Raw genomic sequence first — 6,402 nt, forward strand, 5'->3', positions numbered from 1 at the left:
TTTGCACAATGGAGCACATCCACAAGACTTCAAGCTGAACAAGAGAAGGGTCTTATAACCTCTCTTTGATCTGTAGCACATAGTACACATGTTTTAGGTACTCTACATTTTTTTTGTCATATGAATAATGCTTGTAAAAATGTATAGTCACTCGTATATGTAAATTACTCATATCTTTTTTGTTTCCTTCCTGATATAGATTCTATTATCCAATTAAGACAACTGAATGCAGATTCTTCATTTCACGTAACAAAACTTAAAAATATTCACTGCTCACAGTGTTCACTACATGTAGAAAAAATGGCAAAACTGGAAAGTGAGCTTTGCAAACTTAAAAAGGAGTATTCTTAAGAAAAAAACAGTGATATCAAAGGTTACACAGGAAAATGTAGTTTTAAAAGAAGAACTCCAAAATATGAGGTATGTGTAAGCTAGAATTCTTTCATTTATACTACTGGTCCTTGGGGTAACATTTGTAACTGCTGACTTATTTCTTGGCATTTTGCAAGAGAGAAAACATTTTAATCATGTGAAATATAAAATTCTAATGAATAAGATAACACACTGTTAATCATCATTACTTCTAAAAATTAAATGAATATTCTTCCCAATCACAGTTTAATGGGTGTACAGACTCCTATCTTATAGGAATTTATTTATTTATATAATTTTTGAGACACTAAGTTGCTTAGGACCTTGTTAAGTTGATAAGGATAGCTTTCAACTTGAGATACTCTTGCCTCAGCTTCCCTAGTTGCTGAAATTAGAGACCTGTGCCACCATACCTGACTAGGAATCTATTTATATAACAATTAGAAATTTGGATATTTTTAATTTATACTTTTGCTTTTTATAGTACAATGTTTCAAGGAATGCCATTTAGAAAAATTATTTTCTCTATATATTTTACTCTGAATACATTTTTGGTGTAGAATTAGTTGATTAGAGAAATTTTTTAAAAGATATTTGATCAAGATTTCAAAATTGCTCTCAAGAAAGCTTATGTTAATTTAAATTTATCTCAAAGATAATGAAATGGGCCTTTTTCACTGCCCAGAAACATGTTTTTAAACATTTATAGTTTGTATTCTGATGTTTGGGATCAAACCCAAGGATTAGTTCAGCTAAGTAGATATGCGAGTGCTGAGCTAGACCCTCAGCTAGTTTTAAGGTTAGCTTCCATTTAAAAATTAAATGGAAAGTGATTACTGATTATTTTATTCAAATTCACTCTAGTTTATAAATAAAATTTCTTCTTTCTTTATTGAAAAAATTCATACTGTTAATTATTGGATTGAATATTAGGTTTGGTCTTGTCCCAAAGGGGATTTTGAGTTGTTTATAAAATACATAAGCTCAACAAGGTAAGTCAAATGTGCTACCATAAAATAAACATAAAAGTTGAATAAAGTTACTTTTATCTGGAAAAGAAAATTTAAAGATAAAGATTTTGTTATAGATGGGCCTTAGGAAAAGAGAAGAAATGATTGTCTGTTATTTGAACAAAATAAGGACCAATTAAAAGAAAAAGAAAGTGAATATAATAAAGAAGTGAAAAAGAAACTTGAAATATCTGTTGCAAAATCTGATTCACAATTAGATTCTACAAGAAATAAGTTTAATCAGGTAAATGAGCTTTCAGTAAAGTTTCAAATTTTTATTTTATTTCAATGAACTTATTTATAATATTCCTTTAGCATACTTTATGCAGCCATGTTTCACTTCATGATGGAGATATGATCTGAGAAATATGCTGTTTGGCAATTTCACCAACATGAAATTTCCATGTGTGTACTTCCACAAAATTTAGACATCTCCCACAATGCCAGGCATTATGGACTTCCAGTATCTCCATTGTATATACAGTGCATTTTTTCCCACAGCCTTGGAATGTGGGTGTGAGATTATTATTTAGGTTTAAAACAAAATGTTATCTCACCCTATAATTAAGTGATGACATTTGTGGCAAGATTAATTATTACACATTTTGGCATCTAGTAGATGTTCATCATTTGTTTCCTGAATGAAAATGTTATGTTTAATCACTGACATAAATATCAATTTGAGGCTTTTTATGTGAAGATACAGTGTAAATAGATTTGAAACTAGTGAAATATTTGATTATTACCTCATGTACATATATGACTGCATGACTGATGTGATCCTAGAATATAATCAGAAAAAAATTAGGATTTACATTCTATTTATGTATGATCTATCAAAATGTATAAAGGCATTCTACTGTCAGTCATGGCAGATTAGAACAAATAATTTTTTTTTAAAACTTCTTTTTCACAATTGCATCTCTGCCTGTATTTATGAAACAGTTTTACTACTTGATGATTTTTTTTCCTGTCATTTATGTAGTTGAAATTTGAGTAATTAATGTATGATAAAGATTTATGTGTTTTAATAATCTACTTGTTTTCAATGGTTATTTATTTTGAACATATCACTCTTAATTAAAGTTTTTGACTTTCTATCCACTGCTGGGATGAGGCCAAATGTTTCTAAAAAGAATCTCTAGATTTCATCAGAACAGGTTCTTGAGAACAGGTTGCCAGAATTTACAGGATGGGATTCCAGAAAATCATCTTTCCAAACAAAAACCTATAGACATGGCAAAAACTGAAATGATTTCTGAATTATTTTCCTCTGTCATTCCCAAGTGTGTGTGTGTGTGTGTGTGTGTGTGTGTGTGTGTGTGTGTGTGTTTAAAAAAATTAACTATTTCTATCATGGAGAATTATAGAGGATTTAAAACCCATATATGAATTATAACCATAAGTTGCATATTTAGGGAGTGTGGGTGGCATTTTTGTCCCATTGGATTAACTAATGCTTTTAATTCAACTCCATTTATCTGCAGAAGTCCAGTGGTAGCTTTCACAGTGGCCTCATTCAGAGAAAGGCATTTAATATTTTTCATAATTGATTTTTCAAGGATCTCAAAACCCTTGGTTCTAACAATAGATCTTCTAGTTTGAGGAGGTGAAATCACATCCTTGATGTGTTAATGTAGTGGTGTGCTTATTATTCCCATTGTTAAGTAACAAGAAACAGTGTAGCCAGCACAGACCCTGGACTTGAATATCATTTTCTTACTTTTGAGAAAAAGAAACCCTTTGCAGCAAGCAATCTCCTGTTTTATACAGAACACTTTTGGAAATCATGATGCACCATAAAATGTACTTATAAATAATCTACTGATACTTGTTCCTAATAAGTTGGTCAGTTTATTTTCATATTTCAGACATTTCAAACTTCACTAAGAAGAAATAGATTATAATGAGCAGAAACAGGAATTCTTTGCAGTAGAGCTTTACATATTTTACCTTATTTACCATTATTTGTATTTTGCAGTACAAGTCTTCTCTGGTGTTTATACATTCACAGGATAGAAAAAGCTGGCTTGGTGGGGGAGCACTAGAAGCAGAGGTGGAAGACCTAGATACAGTCTCACAATTTGCCTATATTTTTGGCCTCACCCTACTTCCCAGAATTGTGCTCATTGATGAACATGGATATGCTTAGTGTTCTTCCTAGTTTTATCACATATTAATGTGTGCAATTCACATGACTACAAAATTTTAAAACAACAGAATATGCATAGAATAGTTTCAGGGAAAGAAACTTAGGAAAATTCTGTGTGCCCAAGTACATGTTGAGCTAAGGCTCTTACCATGGACTAGTCATATACATAAGATGTCAGTGAACAAACTTTTCTTTTACATCCAAACTTAGTAATCACTTATTCTATGACTTGTATCTAATGTGCTTTAGAACTTTTTTCAGTTTTGAGATCCTTTAAATTGTAACTTCCTTTTACTCTCATAGATCCATTTTCTTGAATTAACTTTTTGAACTCTTGGGAATTAATACTTTTATATGCTCTGAAGCTTAAATCTAATATTTCTCCAGTGAGATACCTATTTATTGCAACACTTTCATTGTATAAATATACAGGTTATTGTCTAATTTCAGAGGAAATTTTGTTATGTTATTTTGTTATACACTAGCTAAATGTATCCTTGATTTTATTAGGTTTCTACTAGTGATATGACAGAGAACAAGCTATGGCATTAATATAATGGGATGAAGAATAGCTCCATGATGAGACTGGAAAGAGAAATAAATATTAAAATAAATTATCAGAACCAGAGAAAGAAATACCTTTATACTACTGGAATTTTAAGAGAAAAGAGCAATGACCCTCAAAGGATACACAGACTGAATGAGGAAACACTTACAAAAACAACATTCCAGCATAATGAACAGTTTGATATTCCAAAAGTGGAAAATCCAATGCAAAATTTTACACTGGAAAGTGAGAAAAAAATGCAGAAAAAAATGGAAACAGAAGTCAAATCATACCCTGCCACACTGGCTGCTGCCCCATATCATTGTGTTGAAAGTCAAACACCAAAAAGACATCTATAACTTGCTTTCCAAGAGCAAGAAATAGGGGCTTTAGTTCACAGTAAAAGAAGAGTTTTGATGTATATAACTTAAAAGATAGTAGTGATATTCCTTCCCGACAAGATTTGATGTCTGAAATAACAAACAGTGACCTCAAAAATGAGATTGATCAGAAAAGAGATACCCTCAGAGTAAGGACTTTGATTTCAGAACAAGAAAAAGAGTCCTAAACCAAAGTGCCAAATGAAGAGGATGGAACACAAGTGTCAAAATGAACAAAGAAAAATGAGTAAATACATCAGAGAGCAGAAATCTTCTGGAAAGGAGAGATTATCTGAAATCCAAAGTAAAATTACACTGCTTCAGCAGCAATTACATGACCTTTACAACAAAGATGAAAATCAAAACAATGCAGTGATTAATTTCCAAAACCAATTTTATGATATTATAAAATGATTTCAAGCTCAGATTGAAAGACAAAAGCTCTTGCTTGAAGTAGAGATATGAAATTATTCAATGAAAATGATCACTTTAAGGAAAAATGTCAATATGAAAATAAAAACAAAAAACAGTAAGTATCAAGCAAATAAGCTGTTTCAAGTATCTTTGAAGGAATCCTCAGTGATATTTGGTTATGGTTAAATGCATGTAGATGAAAGAAAAATTCATATAAATGTTTTCTGTCTCAACACAGAAACATAACCTGGTTTCCCCTCAATACAACATAGACCCCATTTCCAACACAAATAAATGATCTGTGTTTGAAGTAAGAAGTCTTACAATTTTTCTGCTCTGATTCTTATACATCATGTACATATTTCAAAAATAGCACTCTGCCTCATAAATGTGTACAGTTACGTCAATTAAACACAGAAACTTAGTGCTACATAGAACTGATTTTAAAATTTAATAAAGGAAAAATATCAAAAACCTTGGACCTAATGCTTCATTTTGAGTATAGAATTGTGAAGTTTTAAGAGGTTGAATTACAGATTTTTAGTAGCCATATATGCTGAGATTAGTAATATATTCTCAGCAATATCTGTTTTTGGTGCTGGTAATTGAATCCAAAGATTTGCACATGGTAAGCACATGCTCAACTACTGAAATACACACCATCTCCATGACTTCTTGTTGCCATATTTTAAAATCATGATAAAACAGATACATATACTTATAAATGCTTATACCCACTTTCACTTAAAATTTCTCTACAGATTTCCCACTGAACTGAAATGCAGATGCTGTGTTTTATAATAGATTTCCTTCACTAAAATTTTATATATTTCTAGTTGGTAATTTTAATTATATTCATGTCAATTTGATTTAAATGAGAAAATAGCTGTCCAAAATAGCTGTTGACCTCTCAACTATTCAAAAGTATCTACTTGCTATTATCATAAATTGGGACAAATGTGGTGAATTGCAGCAACACCATAGTTTATTCAATCTAGTTTATTTCATCTGTCCATGATAACTTGCTCATACTTTTCTTCAAAACTCAATTACTCTTATGAAAAGGATATAAACTCTTCTAACACAAAGATAGTTTTCCTCATCTATATTCATTAATTTGGCAGTGAATTCCCATTTCCAGACTAATGAGAGTGGCAGGATTTATGTACAGCAGGAACAGTGTGAGAATGGGTGGTTTTTTTTTTTTTTTTTTTTTTTTATATATAAATGCATGTTATTCAGGGAAAAAAATGAAATGCTAATTGTGCAATTTTCAAAGAATCAAAAATCCTATGGGAGGGTTATACTAGCAGACTCCTGAAGGAAGAACAGCAGAGCCAAACTTCTTATGGTCCTCTGTGTACAATTTCTGTCCCAAATCACCCTTGGATTACATAAAATTGGTTACCCCACAAAATTTTTATTAAAAGAAAATCTAGTAAATCCTACCTCAAACTGTGAGTCTTCATGTCAAAGCATTGAAGTCAATTGGCTGAGATTAGTTACATTATTCTTCTCTTTGGGATT

General features: G+C 31.1%; 1 long non-coding RNA gene across 1 annotated transcript; it reads left to right on the forward strand.

The window, feature by feature from the left end:
* The first annotated feature begins 437 nt into the window (after nucleotides 1-437).
* Nucleotides 438-4,406, forward strand: LOC306652543. Its single transcript, XR_013761445.1, has 2 exons — nucleotides 438-1,626; nucleotides 4,045-4,406. It is a non-coding gene; the product is annotated as an uncharacterized lncRNA (long non-coding RNA).
* The last annotated feature ends 1,996 nt before the right edge of the window (nucleotides 4,407-6,402 follow it).

The sequence above is a fragment of the Sciurus vulgaris genome, assembly GCF_902686455.1.
Source record: "Sciurus vulgaris genome assembly, contig: HiC_scaffold_271_arrow_ctg1, whole genome shotgun sequence".
NCBI classification, from domain to species: Eukaryota; Metazoa; Chordata; class Mammalia; order Rodentia; family Sciuridae; genus Sciurus; species Sciurus vulgaris.